The sequence below is a fragment of the Mus musculus genome, chromosome 2 (assembly GCF_000001635.26).
Source record: "Mus musculus strain C57BL/6J chromosome 2, GRCm38.p6 C57BL/6J".
In the NCBI taxonomy this organism is placed as follows: Eukaryota; Metazoa; Chordata; class Mammalia; order Rodentia; family Muridae; genus Mus; species Mus musculus.
In genome coordinates, this window is record NC_000068.7 from 128,558,541 (window position 1) to 128,570,152 (window position 11,612).

Here is an 11,612-nt window from a genome sequence, read left to right on the forward strand (position 1 = left end):
CATGGGATGGGGTCTACTCAGCAGAGTCAGGAGGCAGCAGAGAAAATGGGGAAATTGGGAGAGTGAGTCAGACCAGCACATGTATTCGGAGTGGGAGAGGGGTTTGTTGCTAAGACATTCCCAAAAGTGAGACAGCACATGTATGCATTAACTATCTATTGGTCAGAATTTTAGGAGTCCCGAGAACGTCTGGGAGGAGCACAAACGACATGTAAAGGCATTAGTGTGTCTCTTTAATCTCAACCCCCCATTGCAGCATTCTAAAAGTCTATATATTTTTGTGTATTTATAATAAAAATCTGCCATGCCCACCATTCTACTGTTTGTATTCTATGATCATACCATGAAGCTCTTTTGATAAATACCTTTTTTTAAAAAAAACAGCTTTATTCATGTTGATGGCTTCTAACTGCTGGACACCTGCACTGTGTCACCCAGACCCTTGGGATCTGTAGGTGCCTGAGGGTGGGGTACTGCTCAGCGCTGAGTTTCCTTCAGGGTGATCCAGGGAAGGGAGGCTTTAGATCTTGCACTGGTCCCTTCCAATCGTGTTCTCCTTGGCTTCCTTCAGGGCAGGGTTAAAGGCAGATGCCGTCTTCTACCTCCCTATCGATCCCTGCAGTTAAAGCTCAGCTTCGTGTATCCCACAGAGATATTACATGAGCAAGTCTGGGTTCTGAGGCTGGAGGGAGCGAGGGCCTTCACCCATGAGTTTCTACACGGACCCTTTCAAACACAAAGACCTTGGCTTTACATCTCACTCTGTCCTTAGTTCTGTGAGAGACTCTGCCCAAAGTCCACCCAAGACCTTTTTGCCTAGAAGACTAAGAGATGCATGAAATCTAAAATCTATGAAGTAAAAGATTCATGAATCTTTTTTACTTCAATTTTACTTCAAAAGATTCATGAGCTGTCCCAGTCCCCAAAAACTAGGTCATTCACCCCTAACTCAAAGTTCTGCATAAGAAACCTTGTCCCCTCCACCCCGCCCCCAGTCCTTTTATCCTCCTGTGCCTGCCCCTGACTGTAGGGCACATGGGACTGCCCTACCAGATGGGCATAAGAACTGGTGCTGTGGGGTGTGCTAAAACCCCAGGAATCTTAGAGATCTGAGGCGGTAGGAGTGGAGCTGCCCCCTCCCACCCCCCTCAGGCCTGCTCTGGAACATGGAACCACAACCACCAACTGGGAGGACCATGGGCACTCAGTCATGAGAATAGCACCTGGAATCCTTCTCCATGCTAATGAAGTATCTAGATAGTCCTAGCCTTCAGCCAGTAACCTCCCCTTCCTAGATATTCTCACACCCTGCCCCAAGAAAGTATATAATCCCTGGTTCACACCAAATAAAGTCTATGTGTTCACACCCACCCCTAGTAAAGACATATGAGTAAGCTAAGATCATCTCAGTGAGTTGCCTCAGTAGATCACCACAGGGAAGCCGTTATCTAAACAAGCCATGACACTAAGGCTCCCTCCCGAAGAAGGCCTTTTCCCTTCGCCTGACCCTCCAGTACTCCGCACAGACTTCCAGGTCCTGCTGGTTTAGAGCTCCTCTTTCCCCTTCCTGGCTAGTGTGCAGATGCCCTGAGGAGAAACGTGGACCATGGACCCCCCAATCCTCTCAGGTGTCCAGGCACCCCAAGAGGAGACCTTGGGACCACAGCATTTGTCCTAAACCCCACTTTCCCCTTCCTGTCTGGCATGTAGGCGTCTGATGCCCAAAGGGAAACTCAGGCTTCGGACTCTGCCTTCTCCTCTCTGAGCAGGTGAATTGGCAGTACCCAGACACCTCCAGGAAGAGAGGCAGAACAGGATACCACACGTGACCTGTACTCGGTCATCTTCCATGGAGTTCCTGCCGCATCTGTGACCACTAGCCAGCTTGGAAACGAGGAGGTTGATGGGGCTCCCATATAGTTCCAGCCCAACAATGCTCCTGTACAAGCTGCACCTGGCTTTTCGCTTTCTTCTGCTTTCTCCAGGCACCAACCAATCTTCCCTGAGATGCTATGTGCCCATTTCAGCCTGTGGGGCTGGGGGAGGCATGCACGTGCCTGTGTGTAGGTATATATATATGCCATAGGACAATCTTGGGTACCATTTCTCAGGCAGTGATCACCTCTTTTGGGAGGTCAGGCACTTCCACTGACCTGGAAGTTACCAAGTAGGATGGACTAGCTGGCCAAAGAGCCCTAAAGATCTACCTTATTCAATGAATCCAGTTTCCAACATAGGGCCTCTTGGGACTCATCTGCAAATATTCATCTTCATGTATAGCTAGATCAGAAGCAGGAAACAGGTGGAAAGAATGTGCTGAAATAAAGCAAAAAAGAAACAAACCCTTAGTTCACAGAACTATCTGGGTTCAAAAAAATTGGGATGGTGGTGACCTTTGCAAGGGCCATTTGCAAAACGTTGAGCACATGAAGCCATCCAGATGGCAGCTATGACAGAGTCCCCATGGTATACAACCCGCCACCACCTCTTGCCAGGATCTATGGTCTCTCTCTCATGGGGATGAGGAAAGTCTCCTTTAGTTCCTGAGCCCCACTCCCCACTTTGTGGTGGCTAGGGAGGGAGGCAGGCCCTTGCTGTGGTCTGGATTCGGGGCAGAGTAACCACAAGACAATCACTGCCAAAATTAAACTCATGTTAGCAGAGTCTCTGTGGGTGCCTAGGCTCAAAGGACTTCTTAACATTGAATCATATTTCAAAAACACCCAAGGGAATGGCGGGAAGGAGTTGAGCCGGGGAAAGAAGTCAGTCCAGTTGTGTTGGTCACAGCTCATAAAAGACGCTGAATCCTCTACACCCAGGGAGAGTTCGAACCCTATCAGGACCGCAGCCCCACCTCCATCCTCCCAGGATAATGTCCTGTCATCCCCTGAAGTGAGTGAGCAAGATGAACAGGCCCATGTGCCCACCAGAGAAGCACCATGATGGGCAGAGAGTTGAGAGGTGGCTCAGGGTAGAGGCATCAGTAAACAAAAGGCAAATGAACAGAAGTTACTGAGACAGAGAGGGGTCTGCACACGGTGGCATGTTGCATGAGTCCCTTTGTCTTCACAGTGAACAAGGACAGTCCCACTCTAGACTCAAAGTCAGTGAACCTGCCTGACATGACGGAGCACACCTTTAATCCCAGTACTTGGGAGACAGAAGCAGCTGAGTCTCTGTGAGTTCATGACCAGCTAGGGCTACTCAGTGAAACCCTGTCTCAAAAAAAAACATGTCTGTGACCTTGAGTGCCTGGCCTGTAACTCATCAGCTAGACCAACTGTGTCTGAGCTCAGTCCTAGGCCTATAAAGCTCAGGTGACTCCTCTGACTGTGCTGGAGCCTTCCTCCACAGTCCTCCTTCCTCTTCCTCCTTCACAGTCCTCCTTCCCCTTCCTCCTCCACAGTCCTCCTTCCCCTTCCTCCTCCACAGTCCTCCTTCCCCTTCCTCCTCCACAGTCCTCCTTCCCCTTCCTCCTCCACAGTCCTCCTTCCTCTTCCTCCTCCACAGTCCTCCTTCCTCTTCCTCCTCCACAGTCCTCCTTCCTCTTCCTCCTCCACAGTCCTCCTTTCCCTTCCTCCTCCACAGTCCTCCTTCCTCTTCCTCCTCCACAATCCTTCTTCCTCTTCCTCCTCCACAGTCCTCCTTCCTCCTCCACAGTCCTCCTTCCTCTTCCTCCTCCACAATCCGTCTTCCTCTTCCTCCTCCACAGTCTTCCTTTCCCTTCCTCCTCCACAGTCCTCCTTCCTCTTCCTCCTCCACAGTCCTCCTTTCCCTTCCTCCTCCACAGTCCTCCTTCCTCCTCCACAGTCCTCCTTCCTCTTCCTCCTCCACAGTCCTCCTTCCTCTTCCTCCTCCACAGTCCTCCTTCCCCTTCCTCCTCCACAGTCCTCCTTCCCCTTCCTCCTCCACAGTCCTCCTTTCCCTTCCTCCTCCACAGTCCTCCTTCCTCTTCCTCCTCCACAGTCCTCCTTCCCCTTCCTCCTCCACAGTCCTCCTTCCCCTTCCTCCTCCACAGTCCTCCTTCCTCTTCCTCCTCCACAGTCCTCCTTCCTCTTCCTCCTCCACAGTCCTCCTTCCCCTTCCTCCTCCACAGTCCTCCTTCCCCTTCCTCCTCTACAGTCCTCCTTCCCCTTCCTCCTCTGAAGTCCACACAGATAACTTAAACCATGTCCAAACACATATAAGGATGAAAGCTCAGAGACAGACTCTAAGCCCAAACTCCCTCCTTTCAATTTTCCTTACAGGTAATTTGTTAACCGTTTGGTTAATGGTTTAAAAAAAAAAACACTTTTAAAAATCTTATGTGTGTGGATGTACATGTGTGTGTATGCATGTGCACGTGTGTGTCTGTGTGTTCTTGTTGAGTACAGGTTTGTGCCGTGATTGCTTGTGTGGCTGTCAGATGATAACCTTGAGTGTTGTTTCTTATCCTCCACACTGTTTGAGACGGGGTCTCTCGTGTGCTGTTCCATACACCAACCTAACTGGACTACCAATGGATACTCCTGTCTTCAGTTCCCATATCATCATAGGAATACACGCAGATGTATGACTTCATCTGGGCTCTAGGGATCTAAGGTCAGGTTTCACACTTGCATTCGGGCATTCTATCCACTGAGCCTTCTCCCCAGCCTCAGGAACCACTTTCCCTAAGTGCAGGAAATCACTTAGGACCTCACTCCTAAATGAACAGCTATGGCAATTAAAAACTTCTGAGAGAGAATTAGCCTGACCCAGATAGGAGCAGCCAAGGTGGCTATCCAACCCCAAGTGGTCAACACTAAAAAAGCAGACATACAAGTCACTCCCACTAAACAAACTAACCAGGTTGCATTTGTACGTGTGTGTGTGTGTGTGTGTGTGTGTGTGTGTGTGTGTGTGTGTGTGTGTAACAATCATAAAGAGGCCATGAACTTGAATGGGAAAAGAGAATGGGAGAGGCTGGGGGAAGAAAAGGAGGGGGAGGAATGATGTAATTATCTTTTATTTTTAAAATATTATTCAAAAACTGAAGGTCCTTAGGAGAGAAAGTTTTCCCAATTTTTGACCTGAGGAACTAAAGACAAAGCAAGTTCTGGGACGCTGGGTCACCTCCCTTCCTCCAGACACGTGCTTTCAAAGTACAAAATTGATCCAAGTCACTGGAGCACCGTGTGAAGCACCTGTGGACTTCTCCATCCAGAAAAAAAAAAAAAGGTACGACCCAGTCATTCACTCTAGGGTGGTGTGGGAAAGGCAGTCAGTTCTCTCTCTCCAGTGTCCAACATCTGGATGATGCTTATCATGGAATCTTTCTCTCCTTTTCCTCCAGTTCTCTAGGAGGTCAGCTGAGGGAGACAAGCCTCCCAGCTCAGCCCTACGAGAAAGGCTAAGTTTCTCAGAGATAAGAAATTATCTTCGACCTCCATGTAGGTTGTGTGTAGAGGAGTGGGAACACTCAGACAAGAACAGACAAGAACCCAGAAGAGGCTGGGGAAGTCGCTGGTACCAAATACAGTAAATATTTTTAGCCACACTAAACAACTAACCAGGGTGCATTTGTGTGTGTGTGTGTGTGTGTGTGTGTGTGTGTGTGAATTCATACATATATATAATGCATGCGTACATATGTGAATACACACAGGCGCCATTGAGGAGCTTTAATCTGTAAATTAGGCACAATAAGAGATTGGCAATTTGGAATACTCTCAAGCTGTTAACAGTATTACGAACTTAAAAGTTATTTAAAACTTAGGCTGGAGGGATGGCTCAGCAGTTACGAGCACTGGCTTGGACCTAGGTTTGGTTTCTAGCATCCACATGGTGGTTAACAACTGCCTGTTAACTCCAGTTCCAGGTGATTCACCGCCACCTTCTGGCTTCTGCTGGCACTGCACACAAACAGACAAGCAGGCAAACACATATACACATAAATAAAATTAAAATTTGTAACTGTTTAAAGATATCAGAGACTTAAGAACTGCTACTATCTGGGATTTTTCCTTCTACATTTTCAGATCAGCATTGCCCTGGGGTGGTAGGGACAGGTCACTTTGCAAAGCCTGGGCTGGGCAGAACTGAAATGGCTTGAGGGGCAATCAGAGAAGAAAGGGTGAACAGAGAAGCAGGTGGGGAGTGAACCTCAGCAGAGCACATATGGACAGAGAGTGGGTCAGAACTTACTTGTTCCTGGGTCCATTTGTAAGGTCTCTCAATAATTTATGAAGAGAATGCATGAGGCGAATGAACAGGGCAAGAGTAGCTAGCCAAAGCTGCAGTGACAAGATGACTGTCACCCCACCCCCATGCCCGCCACTGGGACAATCTTCCATGAGAGATGCAACTTAAAAATCAAGGCATGCACATTGTGTCTTTGGCCTATAGTCTATATCATCTAACAATCTTCTAAAAAGTTGGGGGGATTTTTTAACCTCTTCTGTCAAAGCATCATTTTTAGAACATGAAAGATTTGGCTCTCTGACTCCTGTACCTGTGCTAAGCACAGTTAACAAATGAAAGAATGCCAGGAGGATTCTGGGAGTGTTTGCAGTTCATCTGGGAGAAGGACTAGTTAAGTTTGCTACGATGCATACAAAACCTAGTTCATGTTCCATGCCAGAGTAAACCCATGAGGGTTGGGGAATCTTTTCAACCAGAAAGAAATTATTTCCCTTGCCCTATCAATCGTAGCAGAGAATTGGGCTCCCTGGGCCCTCCCCTTTATGTGAACTATTGGCTACTGATAGACTGTGGAAGAGGAGGAATCGTTGTCTTTAGTTATGTATCCTTTGCTCAGCCCACCAGGCTCCAAAATATAGCTCCAAAGTCAAGGTCACACAGAAGGCCTTGGTTGTTCTGAGCGAGTCACAAAACAAAAGGAATCCACAAGACGTGAGAAAGAGATTTGATGTTGGGGGAAATAGACAGATGTGGTGGAGGGTAGCGGGGAGAGTGCCAGTATGCACTGCAAACTTGCAAGAAATTGTCAAAAACAAATTTAACGGATTCAAAGTAGTAAAGTAGTAGTAAACGCTGTGCACTTTTTAACTTGACAAAAATTGTGCCCAACTTCAGGCAGATCCGCGTCGTAATTACCAGCACACAGCATATGCAACGATGATTCTGTACTTGGAGGTTTAAAGAGTTCCTGCGTGGAGCCCCTGGGCAATGCTCGACGCATGGCTCCAACAGCTTCCTGCAATTGTACATTTCCCTTATTGCCAGCTTGCAGGGCCTCTTTCTGAGCGTGCCCTAGGCTCCTTGCTAACAACTTGGGTAGCTTCTAGCAAGTTATAACTTCATGTCCAAAAAAAGCTAGTAACCAAAGCACAGATTAGCAAACAACTCAACTCCACGCCTCTATAAAGATGAGCTACATAACAAAACCAGAGCTGAAACTCCTGGGAGGAGCTGCGTCTAGAGCAAGAATTCTTAAGGCTGGGGGCGGAGTTTAGTAACAAAGTGCCTTTGGCACCGGCTCAAGCATCACTGTATATATGTCCTGCAGACAGCTTGACCTTGGCTGGCAGGAACAGCAGGAAAAGTGAAACGGAGCTTATGAGCTGGTATTACCCTGGGCTATCTTAGGCCAATTAACTTTGGATCTGACCTAACATGCTCATGACTAACAGGTGACTCCTCAGAATGTATCACTGAGCTTAGCAGGACTCTGCCCTCCCCCAGCCCGAAGGCTAAGAACGCTCTAAGACTATGTCGGAGACTTTTAGAAGAGATTCTTGCCCAACCCCCTGCTCCGCTGTAGCTCATCTACCTAACAGTCTCACCATTGTAAACTGGTCAGTCTTTTGGCTCAGAATAAACTATTTTTTTTATTTCCTGAAAAGGAGGACAGTTCTTTCAAATTGACAAAGCATAATATTAAACTGCTAAATTAAACAATACTCACTTAGTAACTGAGAACAAAGTCTAACCAACACGCAGGCACAGCCTGGCACTTGCGTATGTTTTACCAGTCAGCCTCACCTGGGCCTTCGCACTTAGCTTAAAGAGAAAGTTTAACTTTGTCAAGGCCAGCCAGTCTGTAACCTCATGCTTAGCCACCTGGGTCATGGCTGCAGAGTGAACTGAGGAGTAGGTGACAGCCTGGGGACCTAGGACAAGGGCTTAGCTGAGCTAGACCAGGCCTGGGGGTGGGGGTGGGGCTTCTGAAAGCACGTGGTTACAGCGAGTCTTAAATCTGGAGTCTGGCCTTTACAGAGCCATCCAAGGCATAGCCAAGAAAGCGACCCTGGTTTCCCTCCTGTTTGGTCCACCATCCAGGACACAGTGGCTTTCTAGTTGACAGTGTTGACACTGCTGAAGAGAGTTGTGGGGGTAAAAAGGAGGGCCACCCATCTGGGTGCTCTGGGTGGCCAAGGTTCCCAGATAGCCTTATGTCTGCAGGAAGCTCCAGGCAAGTCTGCCAGCAGGGTGGCCAGCAGGGGGCCTGTGGGTATCCAACGGTCCCTGCTGTTTCTCACAAGAGGACAACATGGCTCTATGCTCTTCTGTTAAAAAACCCTCCTGCTCCATGTGGCAGGAGTCATTTGAAGGGAAGGTGAGGCTCACCCAAGGCCCTGTCTCACGGCACCCGTGAGCATTGAGAAGCGATCCTTAGAAGAAAGAGTCCTCCTCTAACTGTAAATCACGTCAAAGTGGCATATACTGTTCATTGTGTTTCAAAACTGAAATACAAAGCCTCTCCCACAATTATAGCCGTTTTATAACTAAATCCCACTGTTTCCCAGAGCCCTCCAGACCTACTTACTTTAAATCAGAAAAATAATGCTGTTTCCCGACATGTCCTTTATTGGGCAACCTGGGTTTGTACTGCATGCTGTTTCACACTCTGGAATTAACTCCGGGACTGCGGGATGTGGGACAAACTAGGTCATACTGTACACTGCCGTCTCTGAAAGTGTTGTCCGAAACTGAAGTTTAACAGAGGCTGAGCTTCATTGTCAGTTATCCAGGACCTTGTTCCCAGTTGGTTGCTAAGAGCAATGGAAGGTAACGAGGAGCTGACCCCAAGGGAGGAGCTGAAGAGATGACTCAGTTGCTAGCACACACACACACACACACACACACACACACACACACACACACACGACCCCAAGGGAGACCCAGCACCTGCTGTGCATGTATGGGGGCGGGGGCTGAGTTTGTTTCCCTTGTGTATATGTAAAAGCCAGGTGCAGACACATCTGCAATGCCATATCTGGAATAGCGGACAGACAGATGGAACTCTAAAGCTAATTAGTTGGCCACTCTCAGCCAAACTGATGTGTTCCAGGGTCAATGGGAGACCCTGCCTCAAAAAGAAATGTGGAGAGAGATATGTGATACCTCATAGCTGGCCTTGCACACGGGCACACACACACACACACACACACACACACACACACACACACACACACGACCCCAAGGGAGACCCAGCACCTGACGTTTGGGGTTCTGTGCTGCCGGCTGAATGGGTGTCAGGGATTCTCAGCGTGTTCTCCAAGACAGAATGCTCAGATTTTTTTAAAGGTGAGGTGTGAGCTAGAAGCTTACAATAGGCCGTTTTTCTTGTGTCTAGTCATTTCTCTGAATGAAAAACATGAAAACACTCGACATCCAGGCTTAGACAGAGTAAACCTCACCTGAACTTTACCCTTGACCTTGCCCGGGGATGAGTAAACCACCTCCTTTGATCCCACAAATCACATGACCCAGGGCTGCAGTGGGGGCCAGGAGTCTACTCCTGCCATGAGGTTTGTAAGCTTAAAGTGATTTCCCGGGGAGGAAGCCAAAGGATTTTAGGAGAAGCAACCACCTTGTACTTTAAATAGGACACACGCTTATGAATCACTGTCGCCCCAGGTACAACAGAGTGATTCAGGGACTGCCCAAAGGATGTGTGGACTCTACAGAGCTTTCAAGAAGTTTCAATCCAAGCCCATGTCAACAACTATTTTTCCTCCAATACTTTTCTTTTAATTGGGTGTCAGTTTTTACCAGGTGTGAGATACAGCGCTATTGAGCCCCATTCCATGTGTTCAGCAGGGGTCTTCCTGGCTCCTCAACTTTTATCTTGTATTTAAACTTGACGGAGCCATTCCTTGGAGCACGTGAGATAAAGGTCGGGAACTAAGCAATTCAGGATGTTGTAAATGACTCTGCCATTAATCACTCCCCACAGATATGTTCCCCTCTGGCCTCAACCTGGGTGGAACTTGAAACAGCCACTAGAGGCAAGGACATAAAACTGAGGACCCAAAGAACACTTGAGAAATGTCACACACACACACACACACACACACACACACACACACACACACACACACAGAGTAACAGGATGGGTGTGCCTTCCTCCAGGAAGCCTTTACAGAGCCTAGAGTTCAAAACAAGGGTCATCGCATCCATTGAGATGTCTTTTCCCCTAAGGCCAAGCAATTTAATTACTTATGAGGTCCTATAAGACATCTCTGTCTTAGTCAGGGTTACCACTGATTTGACAAAAAAAAAAAAAAAAAAAAAAAAATCATGACCAAAAAGCAAGCTGGGGAAGCAAGGGGTTGATTCGGCAAATACTTCCATATTGCTGTTCATCGTTGGAGAAAGTCAGGACAGGAGCTCAAGCAAGTGAAGGAACCTCGAGGCAGGAGCTGATGCACAGGCTGTGGAGGGGAGCTGCTTACTGGCTTGCTTTCCATGGCTTGCTCAGCCTGCTTTCTTACCAAATCCAGAACCACCAGCCTAGGAGTGGAACCACCCACCACGGGCTGGGCCCTCCATCAATCACTAATAAGGAAAATTCCTTACATCTGGATCTTTTGGAGACATTTTCTCTATTAAGTTCCCCCCTTTCAGATGACTCTAGTTTGGGCCCAGTTAACACACAAAACCAGGTGGCACAGTCTCTAAACACCCCCAGACAGGTAAATCACTATGGGTTTCAGGAAAGCTGATGCCACATTCTGGGCTAATGTCGTCCATTTTGATACAAATGGAATCTTGAAAGACAAATTTATGAAAACTTAAATTTTAAACGTATGCCTTCATATGGCCTAGTAATATATAAACACATATACATAAATATACATAAATACATATGTACATACATAAACATATATAAATACATATAGTATCTTGATTCATAACTGCTCCAAGCTGCAAACACATCAAATATCCAACTTATGAAGGGAAAGCTAGATGTGGCAGTGGCCATTGTGGTGGTTTGAATATGCTTGACCCAGGGAGAGGGACTGTTAGGAGTAAGTTTGTTTTTGTTAGAGGAAGTGTGTCACTTTGGAGGTGGACTTTGAGACCCTCCTCCTAGCTGCCTTGAAGCCAATCTTCTCCTGGATGCAATAAAAACAAGATGTAGAACTCTCAGCTCCTCCTGCACCATGCCTTTCTGGATGCTGCCTTGCTCCCACCTTGATGATAATGGACTAAATCTCTGAACCTGTAAGTCAGCCCCAGTTAAATGCTGTTCTTTAAAGAGTTGCTTTGGTCATGGGGTCTCCTCACAGAAATGGAAACCCTAACTAAGAGAGCTGTCAACAGAGGTCCACTACTAACACGTGAGGACATGGCCAAGTCTCAAAGGTAGAGCAGCAAGTAAAAAAAGCCAGGCACGAAAGATG